Here is a 13,769-nt window from a genome sequence, read left to right on the forward strand (position 1 = left end):
GAGTGGACATGCTAACATTCACAAATCTATCTAGGAGTGGACATGCTAACATTCACAATTCTATCTAGGAGTGGACATGCTAACATTCACAATTCTATCTAAGTGTGGACATGCTAACATTCACAATTCCATCTAGATCCGACGCAGGCCAATATTCATATTTCTATCTAAGAGTGGACATGCTAACATTCACAATTCTATCTAAGTGTGGACATGCTAACATTCACAAATCTATCTAAGAGTGGACACGCTAACATTCACAATTCTATCTAAGTGTGGACATGCTAACATTCACAATTCTATCTAAGTGTGGACATGCTAACATTCACAATTCCAACTAGATCCGACGCAGGCCAGTATTCATAATTCTATCTAAGTGTGGACATGCTAACATTCACAATTCTATCTAAGAGTGGACATGCTAACATTCACAATTATATCTAAGTGTGGACATGTTAACATTCACAATTCCATCTAGATCCGACGCAGGCCAATATTCATAGTTCTATCTAAGAGTGGACATGCTAACATTCACAATTCTATCTAGGAGTGGACATGCTAACATTCACAATTCTATCTAGGAGTGGACATGCTAACATTCACAATTCTATCTAAGAGTGGACACGCTAACATTCACAATTCTATCTAAGTGTGGACATGCTAACATTCACAATTCTATCTAAGTGTGGACATGCTAACATTCACAATTCCATCTAGATCCGACACAGGCCAATATTCATAATTCTATCTAGGTGTGGACATGCTAACATTCACAATTCCATCTAAGAGTGGACATGCTAACAGTCACAATTCTATCTAAGTGTGGACATGCTAACATTCACAATTCTATCTAAGAGTGGACATGTTAACATTCACAATTCCATCTAGATCCGACGCAGGCCAATATTCATAATTCTATCTAAGAGTGGACATGCTAGCATTCACAATTCCATCTAAGAGTGGACATGCTAACATTCACAATTCTATCTAAGTGTGGACATGCTAACATTCACAATTCTATCTAAGTGTGGACATGCTAACATTCACAATTCCATCTAAGAGTGGACATGCTAACATTCACAATTCTATCTAAGTGTGGACATGCTAACATTCACAATTCCATCTAGATCCGACGCAGGCCAATATTCATAATTCTATCTAATTGTGGACATGCTAACATTCACAATTCTATCTAAGAGTGGACATGCTAACATTCACAATTCTATCTAAGTGTGGACATGATAACATTCACAATTCCATCTAAGAGCAGACATGCTGACATTCACAATTCCATCTAAGAGCGGACATGCTGACATTCACAATTCTATCAAAGAGTGGACATGCTGACATTCACAATTCTATCTAAGTGTGGACATGTTAACATTCACAATTCCATCTAGATCCGACGCAGGCCAATATTCATAATTCTATCTAAGAGTGGACATGCTAACATTCACAAATCTATCTAGGAGTGGACATGCTAACATTCACAATTCTATCTAGGAGTGGACATGCTAACATTCACAATTCTATCTAAGTGTGGACATGCTAACATTCACAATTCCATCTAGATCCGACGCAGGCCAATATTCATATTTCTATCTAAGAGTGGACATGCTAACATTCACAATTCTATCTAAGTGTGGACATGCTAACATTCACAATTCTATCTAAGAGTGGACATGCTAACATTCACAATTCTATCTAAGTGTGGACATGCTAACATTCACAATTCTATCTAGGAGTGGACATGCTAACATTCACAATTCTATCTTAGAGTGGACATGCTAACATTCACAATTCCATCTAGATCCGACGCAGGCCAATATTTATAATTCTATCTGAGAGTGGACATGATAACATTCACAATTCCATCCAAGAGTGGACATGCTAACATTCACAATACTATCTAAGTGTGGACATGCTAACATTCACAATTCTATCTAAGTGTGGACATGCTAACATTCACAATTCCATCTAAGAGTGGACATGCTAACATTCACAATTCTATCTAAGTGTGGACATGCTAACATTCACAATTCTATCTAAGTGTGGACATGCTAACATTCACAATTCTATCTAGGAGTGGACATGCTAACATTCACAATTCTATCTAAGTGTGGACATGCTAACATTCACAATTCTATCTAAGAGTGGACATGCTAACATTCACATTCTATCTAGGAGTGGACATGCTAACATTCACAATTCTATCAAAGAGTGGACATGCTGACATTCACAATTCTATCTAAGTGTGGACATGTTAACATTCACAATTCCATCTAGATCCGACGCAGGACAATATTCATAATTCTATCTAAGTGTGGACATGCTAACATTCACAATTCTATCTAAGAGTGGGCACGATAACATTGACAATTCCATCTAGATCCGACGCAGGCCAATATTCATAATTCTATCTAAGAGTGGACATGCTAACATTCACAATTCTATCTAGGAGTGGACATGCTAACATTCACAATTCTATCTAGGAGTGGACATGCTAACATTCACAATTCTATCTAAGTGTGGACATGCTAACATTCACAATTCCATCTAGATCCGACGCAGGCCAATATTCATATTTCTATCTAAGAGTGGACATGCTAACATTCACAATTCTATCTAAGTGTGGACATGCTAACATTCACAAATCTATCTAAGAGTGGACACGCTAACATTCACAATTCTATCTAAGTGTGGACATGCTAACATTCACAATTCTATCTAAGTGTGGACATGCTAACATTCACAATTCCAACTAGATCCGACGCAGGCCAGTATTCATAATTCTATCTAAGTGTGGACATGCTAACATTCACAATTCTATCTAAGAGTGGACATGCTAACATTCACAATTATATCTAAGTGTGGACATGTTAACATTCACAATTCCATCTAGATCCGACGCAGGCCAATATTCATAGTTCTATCTAAGAGTGGACATGCTAACATTCACAATTCTATCTAGGAGTGGACATGCTAACATTCACAATTCTATCTAGGAGTGGACATGCTAACATTCACAATTCTATTTAAGAGTGGACACGCTAACATTCACAATTCTATCTAAGTGTGGACATGCTAACATTCACAATTCTATCTAAGTGTGGACATGCTAACATTCACAATTCCATCTAGATCCGACACAGGCCAATATTCATAATTCTATCTAGGTGTGGACATGCTAACATTCACAATTCCATCTAAGAGTGGACATGCTAACAGTCACAATTCTATCTAAGTGTGGACATGCTAACATTCACAATTCTATCTAAGAGTGGACATGTTAACATTCACAATTCCATCTAGATCCGACGCAGGCCAATATTCATAATTCTATCTAAGAGTGGACATGCTAGCATTCACAATTCCATCTAAGAGTGGACATGCTAACATTCACAATTCTATCTAAGTGTGGACATGCTAACATTCACAATTCTATCTAAGTGTGGACATGCTAACATTCACAATTCCATCTAAGAGTGGACATGCTAACATTCACAATTCTATCTAAGTGTGGACATGCTAACATTCACAATTCCATCTAGATCCGACGCAGGCCAATATTCATAATTCTATCTAATTGTGGACATGCTAACATTCACAATTCTATCTAAGAGTGGACATGCTAACATTCACAATTCTATCTAAGTGTGGACATGATAACATTCACAATTCCATCTAAGAGCAGACATGCTGACATTCACAATTCCATCTGAGAGCGGACATGCTGACATTCACAATTCTATCAAAGAGTGGACATGCTGACATTCACAATTCTATCTAAGTGTGGACATGTTAACATTCACAATTCCATCTAGATCCGACGCAGGCCAATATTCATAATTCTATCTAAGAGTGGACATGCTAACATTCACAAATCTATCTAGGAGTGGACATGCTAACATTCACAATTCTATCTAGGAGTGGACATGCTAACATTCACAATTCTATCTAAGTGTGGACATGCTAACATTCACAATTCCATCTAGATCCGACGCAGGCCAATATTCATATTTCTATCTAAGAGTGGACATGCTAACATTCACAATTCTATCTAAGTGTGGACATGCTAACATTCACAATTCTATCTAAGAGTGGACATGCTAACATTCACAATTCTATCTAAGTGTGGACATGCTAACATTCACAATTCTATCTAGGAGTGGACATGCTAACATTCACAATTCTATCTTAGAGTGGACATGCTAACATTCACAATTCCATCTAGATCCGACGCAGGCCAATATTTATAATTCTATCTGAGAGTGGACATGATAACATTCACAATTCCATCCAAGAGTGGACATGCTAACATTCACAATACTATCTAAGTGTGGACATGCTAACATTCACAATTCTATCTAAGTGTGGACATGCTAACATTCACAATTCCATCTAAGAGTGGACATGCTAACATTCACAATTCTATCTAAGTGTGGACATGCTAACATTCACAATTCTATCTAAGTGTGGACATGCTAACATTCACAATTCTATCTAGGAGTGGACATGCTAACATTCACAATTCTATCTAAGTGTGGACATGCTAACATTCACAATTCTATCTAAGAGTGGACATGCTAACATTCACATTCTATCTAGGAGTGGACATGCTAACATTCACAATTCTATCAAAGAGTGGACATGCTGACATTCACAATTCTATCTAAGTGTGGACATGTTAACATTCACAATTCCATCTAGATCCGACGCAGGACAATATTCATAATTCTATCTAAGTGTGGACATGCTAACATTCACAATTCTATCTAAGAGTGGGCACGATAACATTGACAATTCCATCTAGATCCGACGCAGGCCAATATTCATAATTCTATCTAAGAGTGGACATGCTAACATTCACAATTCTATCTAGGAGTGGACATGCTAACATTCACAATTCTATCTAAGAGTGGACACGCTAACATTCACAATTCTATCTAAGTGTGGACATGCTAACATTCACAATTCTATCTAAGTGTGGACATGCTAACATTCACAATTCCATCTAGATCCGACACAGGCCAATATTCATAATTCTATCTAGGTGTGGACATGCTAACATTCACAATTCCATCTAAGAGTGGACATGCTAACAGTCACAATTCTATCTAAGTGTGGACATGCTAACATTCACAATTCTATCTAAGAGTGGACATGTTAACATTCACAATTCCATCTAGATCCGACGCAGGCCAATATTCATAATTCTATCTAAGAGTGGACATGCTAGCATTCACAATTCCATCTAAGAGTGGACATGCTAACATTCACAATTCTATCTAAGTGTGGACATGCTAACATTCACAATTCTATCTAAGTGTGGACATGCTAACATTCACAATTCCATCTAAGAGTGGACATGCTAACATTCACAATTCTATCTAAGTGTGGACATGCTAACATTCACAATTCCATCTAGATCCGACGCAGGCCAATATTCATAATTCTATCTAATTGTGGACATGCTAACATTCACAATTCTATCTAAGAGTGGACATGCTAACATTCACAATTCTATCTAAGTGTGGACATGATAACATTCACAATTCCATCTAAGAGCAGACATGCTGACATTCACAATTCCATCTAAGAGCGGACATGCTGACATTCACAATTCTATCAAAGAGTGGACATGCTGACATTCACAATTCTATCTAAGTGTGGACATGTTAACATTCACAATTCCATCTAGATCCGACGCAGGCCAATATTCATAATTCTATCTAAGAGTGGACATGCTAACATTCACAAATCTATCTAGGAGTGGACATGCTAACATTCACAATTCTATCTAGGAGTGGACATGCTAACATTCACAATTCTATCTAAGTGTGGACATGCTAACATTCACAATTCCATCTAGATCCGACGCAGGCCAATATTCATATTTCTATCTAAGAGTGGACATGCTAACATTCACAATTCTATCTAAGTGTGGACATGCTAACATTCACAAATCTATCTAAGAGTGGACACGCTAACATTCACAATTCTATCTAAGTGTGGTCATGCTAACATTCACAATTCTATCTAAGTGTGGACATGCTAACATTCACAATTCCAACTAGATCCGACGCAGGCCAGTATTCATAATTCTATCTAAGTGTGGACATGCTAACATTCACAATTCTATCTAAGAGTGGACATGCTAACATTCACAATTATATCTAAGTGTGGACATGTTAACATTCACAATTCCATCTAGATCCGACGCAGGCCAATATTCATAGTTCTATCTAAGAGTGGACATGCTAACATTCACAATTCTATCTAGGAGTGGACATGCTAACATTCACAATTCTATCTAGGAGTGGACATGCTAACATTCACAATTCTATCTAAGAGTGGACACGCTAACATTCACAATTCTATCTAAGTGTGGACATGCTAACATTCACAATTCTATCTAAGTGTGGACATGCTAACATTCACAATTCCATCTAGATCCGACACAGGCCAATATTCATAATTCTATCTAGGTGTGGACATGCTAACATTCACAATTCCATCTAAGAGTGGACATGCTAACAGTCACAATTCTATCTAAGTGTGGACATGCTAACATTCACAATTCTATCTAAGAGTGGACATGTTAACATTCACAATTCCATCTAGATCCGACGCAGGCCAATATTCATAATTCTATCTAAGAGTGGACATGCTAGCATTCACAATTCCATCTAAGAGTGGACATGCTAACATTCACAATTCTATCTAAGTGTGGACATGCTAACATTCACAATTCTATCTAAGTGTGGACATGCTAACATTCACAATTCCATCTAAGAGTGGACATGCTAACATTCACAATTCTATCTAAGTGTGGACATGCTAACATTCACAATTCCATCTAGATCCGACGCAGGCCAATATTCATAATTCTATCTAAGAGTGGACATGCTAACATTCACAATTCTATCTAAGTGTGGACATGATAACATTCACAATTCCATCTAAGAGCAGACATGCTGACATTCACAATTCCATCTAAGAGCGGACATGCTGACATTCACAATTCTATCAAAGAGTGGACATGCTGACATTCACAATTCTATCTAAGTGTGGACATGTTAACATTCACAATTCCATCTAGATCCGACGCAGGCCAATATTCATAATTCTATCTAAGAGTGGACATGCTAACATTCACAAATCTATCTAGGAGTGGACATGCTAACATTCACAATTCTATCTAGGAGTGGACATGCTAACATTCACAATTCTATCTAAGTGTGGACATGCTAACATTCACAATTCCATCTAGATCCGACGCAGGCCAATATTCATATTTCTATCTAAGAGTGGACATGCTAACATTCACAATTCTATCTAAGTGTGGACATGCTAACATTCACAATTCTATCTAAGAGTGGACATGCTAACATTCACAATTCTATCTAAGTGTGGACATGCTAACATTCACAATTCTATCTAGGAGTGGACATGCTAACATTCACAATTCTATCTTAGAGTGGACATGCTAACATTCACAATTCCATCTAGATCCGACGCAGGCCAATATTTATAATTCTATCTGAGAGTGGACATGATAACATTCACAATTCCATCCAAGAGTGGACATGCTAACATTCACAATACTATCTAAGTGTGGACATGCTAACATTCACAATTCTATCTAAGTGTGGACATGCTAACATTCACAATTCCATCTAAGAGTGGACATGCTAACATTCACAATTCTATCTAAGTGTGGACATGCTAACATTCACAATTCTATCTAAGTGTGGACATGCTAACATTCACAATTCTATCTAGGAGTGGACATGCTAACATTCACAATTCTATCTAAGTGTGGACATGCTAACATTCACAATTCTATCTAAGAGTGGACATGCTAACATTCACATTCTATCTAGGAGTGGACATGCTAACATTCACAATTCTATCAAAGAGTGGACATGCTGACATTCACAATTCTATCTAAGTGTGGACATGTTAACATTCACAATTCCATCTAGATCCGACGCAGGACAATATTCATAATTCTATCTAAGTGTGGACATGCTAACATTCACAATTCTATCTAAGAGTGGACATGCTAACATTCACAATTCTATCTAAGTGTGGACATGCTAACATTCACAATTCTATCTAAGAGTGGGCACGATAACATTGACAATTCCATCTAAGAGCGAACATGCTGACATTCACAATTCCATCTAAGAGCGGACATGCTGACATTCACAATTCTATCAAAGAGTGGACATGCTGACATTCCCAATTCTATCTAAGTGTGGACATGTTAACATTCACAATTCCATCTAGATCCGACGCAGGCCAATATTCATAATTCTATCTAAGAGTGGACATGCTAACATTCACAATTCTATCTAGGAGTGGACATGCTAACATTCACAATTCTATCTAAGTGTGGACATGCTAACATTCACAATTCTATCTAAGAGTGGACATGCTAACATTCACAATTCTATCTAAGTGTGGACATACTAACATTCACAATTATATCTAAGTGTGGACATGCTAACATTCACAATTCTATCTTAGAGTGGACATGCTAACATTCACAATTCCATCCAAGAGTGGACATGCTAACATTAACAATTCCATCTAAGAGTGGACATGCTAACATTCACAATTCTAATTTAGAGTGGACATGCTAACATTCACAATTCCATCTAAGAGTGGACATGCTAACATTCACAATTCTATCTAACAGTGGGCATGATAACATTCACAATTCCATCTAAGAACGAACATGCTGACATTCACAATTCCATCTAAGAGCTGACATGCTGACATTCACAATTCTATCAAAGAGTGGACATGCTGACATTCACAATTCTATCTAAGTGTGGACATGTTAACATTCACAATTCCATCTAGATCCGACGCAGGCCAATATTCATAATTCTATCTAAGAGTGGACATGCTAACATTTACAATTCTATCTAAGTGTGGACATGCTAACATTCACAATTCTATCTAAGAGTGGACATGCTAACATTCACAATTCTATCTAAGTGTGGACATACTAACATTCACAATTATATCTAAGTGTGGACATGCTAACATTCACAATTCCATCTAGATCCAACGCAGGCCAATATTCATAATTCTATCTAGGAGTGGACATGCTAACATTCACAATTCTATCTACGAGTGGACATGCTAACATTCACAATTCTATCTAAGTGTGGACATGCTAACATTCACAAATCTATCTAAGAGTGGACACGCTAACATTCACAATTCTATCTAAGTGTGGACATGCTAACATTCACAATTCTATCTAAGTGTGGACATGCTAACATTCACAATTCTATCTAAGTGTGGACATGCTAACATTCACAATTCCATCTAAGAGTGGACATGCTAACATTCACAATTCTATCTAAGTGTGGACATGCTAACATTCACAATTCCATCTAGATCCGACGCAGGCCAATATTCATAATTCTATCTAAGAGTGGACATGCTAACATTCACAATTCTATCTAAGTGTGGACATGATAACATTCACAATTCCATCTAAGAGCAGACATGCTGACATTCACAATTCCATCTAAGAGCGGACATGCTGACATTCACAATTCTATCAAAGAGTGGACATGCTGACATTCACAATTCTATCTAAGTGTGGACATGTTAACATTCACAATTCCATCTAGATCCGACGCAGGCCAATATTCATAATTCTATCTAAGAGTGGACATGCTAACATTCACAAATCTATCTAGGAGTGGACATGCTAACATTCACAATTCTATCTAGGAGTGGACATGCTAACATTCACAATTCTATCTAAGTGTGGACATGCTAACATTCACAATTCCATCTAGATCCGACGCAGGCCAATATTCATATTTCTATCTAAGAGTGGACATGCTAACATTCACAATTCTATCTAAGTGTGGACATGCTAACATTCACAATTCTATCTAAGAGTGGACATGCTAACATTCACAATTCTATCTAAGTGTGGACATGCTAACATTCACAATTCTATCTAGGAGTGGACATGCTAACATTCACAATTCTATCTTAGAGTGGACATGCTAACATTCACAATTCCATCTAGATCCGACGCAGGCCAATATTTATAATTCTATCTGAGAGTGGACATGATAACATTCACAATTCCATCCAAGAGTGGACATGCTAACATTCACAATACTATCTAAGTGTGGACATGCTAACATTCACAATTCTATCTAAGTGTGGACATGCTAACATTCACAATTCCATCTAAGAGTGGACATGCTAACATTCACAATTCTATCTAAGTGTGGACATGCTAACATTCACAATTCTATCTAAGTGTGGACATGCTAACATTCACAATTCTATCTAGGAGTGGACATGCTAACATTCACAATTCTATCTAAGTGTGGACATGCTAACATTCACAATTCTATCTAAGAGTGGACATGCTAACATTCACATTCTATCTAGGAGTGGACATGCTAACATTCACAATTCTATCAAAGAGTGGACATGCTGACATTCACAATTCTATCTAAGTGTGGACATGTTAACATTCACAATTCCATCTAGATCCGACGCAGGACAATATTCATAATTCTATCTAAGTGTGGACATGCTAACATTCACAATTCTATCTAAGAGTGGACATGCTAACATTCACAATTCTATCTAAGTGTGGACATGCTAACATTCACAATTCTATCTAAGAGTGGGCACGATAACATTGACAATTCCATCTAAGAGCGAACATGCTGACATTCACAATTCCATCTAAGAGCGGACATGCTGACATTCACAATTCTATCAAAGAGTGGACATGCTGACATTCCCAATTCTATCTAAGTGTGGACATGTTAACATTCACAATTCCATCTAGATCCGACGCAGGCCAATATTCATAATTCTATCTAAGAGTGGACATGCTAACATTCACAATTCTATCTAGGAGTGGACATGCTAACATTCACAATTCTATCTAAGTGTGGACATGCTAACATTCACAATTCTATCTAAGAGTGGACATGCTAACATTCACAATTCTATCTAAGTGTGGACATACTAACATTCACAATTATATCTAAGTGTGGACATGCTAACATTCACAATTCTATCTTAGAGTGGACATGCTAACATTCACAATTCCATCCAAGAGTGGACATGCTAACATTAACAATTCCATCTAAGAGTGGACATGCTAACATTCACAATTCTAATTTAGAGTGGACATGCTAACATTCACAATTCCATCTAAGAGTGGACATGCTAACATTCACAATTCTATCTAACAGTGGGCATGATAACATTCACAATTCCATCTAAGAACGAACATGCTGACATTCACAATTCCATCTAAGAGCTGACATGCTGACATTCACAATTCTATCAAAGAGTGGACATGCTGACATTCACAATTCTATCTAAGTGTGGACATGTTAACATTCACAATTCCATCTAGATCCGACGCAGGCCAATATTCATAATTCTATCTAAGAGTGGACATGCTAACATTTACAATTCTATCTAAGTGTGGACATGCTAACATTCACAATTCTATCTAAGAGTGGACATGCTAACATTCACAATTCTATCTAAGTGTGGACATACTAACATTCACAATTATATCTAAGTGTGGACATGCTAACATTCACAATTCCATCTAGATCCAACGCAGGCCAATATTCATAATTCTATCTAGGAGTGGACATGCTAACATTCACAATTCTATCTACGAGTGGACATGCTAACATTCACAATTCTATCTAAGTGTGGACATGCTAACATTCACAAATCTATCTAAGAGTGGACACGCTAACATTCACAATTCTATCTAAGTGTGGACATGCTAACATTCACAATTCTATCTAAGTGTGGACATGCTAACATTCACAATTCCAACTAGATCCGACGCAGGCCAGTATTCATAATTCTATCTAAGTGTGGACATGCTAACATTCACAATTCTATCTAAGAGTGGACATGCTAACATTCACAATTATATCTAAGTGTGGACATGTTAACATTCACAATTCCATCTAGATCCGACGCAGGCCAATATTCATAGTTCTATCTAAGAGTGGACATGCTAACATTCACAATTCTATCTAGGAGTGGACATGCTAACATTCACAATTCTATCTAAGAGTGGACACGCTAACATTCACAATTCTATCTAAGTGTGGACATGCTAACATTCACAATTCTATCTAAGTGTGGACATGCTAACATTCACAATTCCATCTAGATCCGACGTAGGCCAATATTCATAATTCTATCTAGGTGTGGACATGCTAACATTCACAATTCCATCTAAGAGTGGACATGCTAACAGTCACAATTCTATCTAAGTGTGGACATGTTAACATTCACAATTCTATCTAAGAGTGGACATGTTAACATTCACAATTCCATCTAGATCCGACGCAAGCCAATATTCATAATTCTATCTAGGTGTGGACATGCTAACATTCACAATTCCATCTAAGAGTGGACATGCTAACAGTCACAATTCTATCTAAGTGTGGACATGCTAACATTCACAATTCTATCTAAGAGTGGACATGTTAACATTCACAATTCCATCTAAATCCGACGCAGGCCAATATTCATAATTCTATCTAAGAGTGGACATGCTAACATTCACAATTCCATCCAAGAGTGGACATGCTAACATTCACAATTCTATCTAAGAGTGGACATGATAACATTCACAATTCCATCTAAGAGCGGACATGCTGACATTCACAATTCCATCTAAGAGTGGACATGCTAACATTCACAATTCTATCTAAGTGTGGACATGCTAACATTCACAATTCTATCTAGGAGTGGACATGCTAACATTCACAATTCTATCTAAGTGTGGACATGCTAACATTCACAATTCTATCTAAGAGTGGACATGCTAACATTCACAATTCTATCTAAGTGTGGACATGCTAACATTCACAATTCTATCTAAGTGTGGACATGCTAACATTCAAAATTCCATCTAGATCCGACGCAGGCCAATATTCATAATTCTATCTAAGAGTGGACATGCTAACATTCACAATTCCATCCAAGAGTGGACATGCTAACATTCACAATACTATCTAAGTGTGGACATGCTAATATTCACAATTCCATTTAAAAGTGGACATGCTAACATTCACAATTCTATCTAAGTGTGGACATGCTAACATTCACAATTCTATCTAAGTGTGGACATGCTAACATTCACAAATCTATCTAAGAGTGGACATGCTAACATTCACAAGTCTATCTAAGTGTGGACATGCTAACATTCACAATTCTATCTAGGAGTGGACATGCTAACATTCACAATTCTATCTAGGAGTGGACATGCTAACATTCACATTTCTATCTAAGAGTGGACATGCTAACATTCACAATTCTATCTAGGAGTGGACATGCTAACATTCACAATTCTATCTAGGAGTGGACATGCTAACATTCACAATTCTATCTAAGTGTGGACATGCTAACATTCACAATTCTATCTAAGAGTGGACATGCTAACATTCACATTCTATCTAGGAGTGGACATGCTAACATTCACAATTCTATCAAAGAGTGGACATGCTGACATTCACAATTCTATCTAAGTGTGGACATGTTAACATTCACAATTCCATCTAGATCCGACGCAGGACAATATTCATAATTCTATCTACGTGTGGACATGCTAACATTCACAATTCTATCTAAGAGTGGACATGCTAACATTCACAATTCTATCTAAGTGTGGACATGCTAACATTCACAATTCTATCTAAGAGTGGGCACGATAACAT

Source organism: Ambystoma mexicanum, chromosome 4p, assembly GCF_040938575.1.
Source record: "Ambystoma mexicanum isolate Mex_15411 chromosome 4p, UKY_AmexF1_1, whole genome shotgun sequence".
NCBI lineage: Eukaryota > Metazoa > Chordata > Amphibia > Caudata > Ambystomatidae > Ambystoma > Ambystoma mexicanum.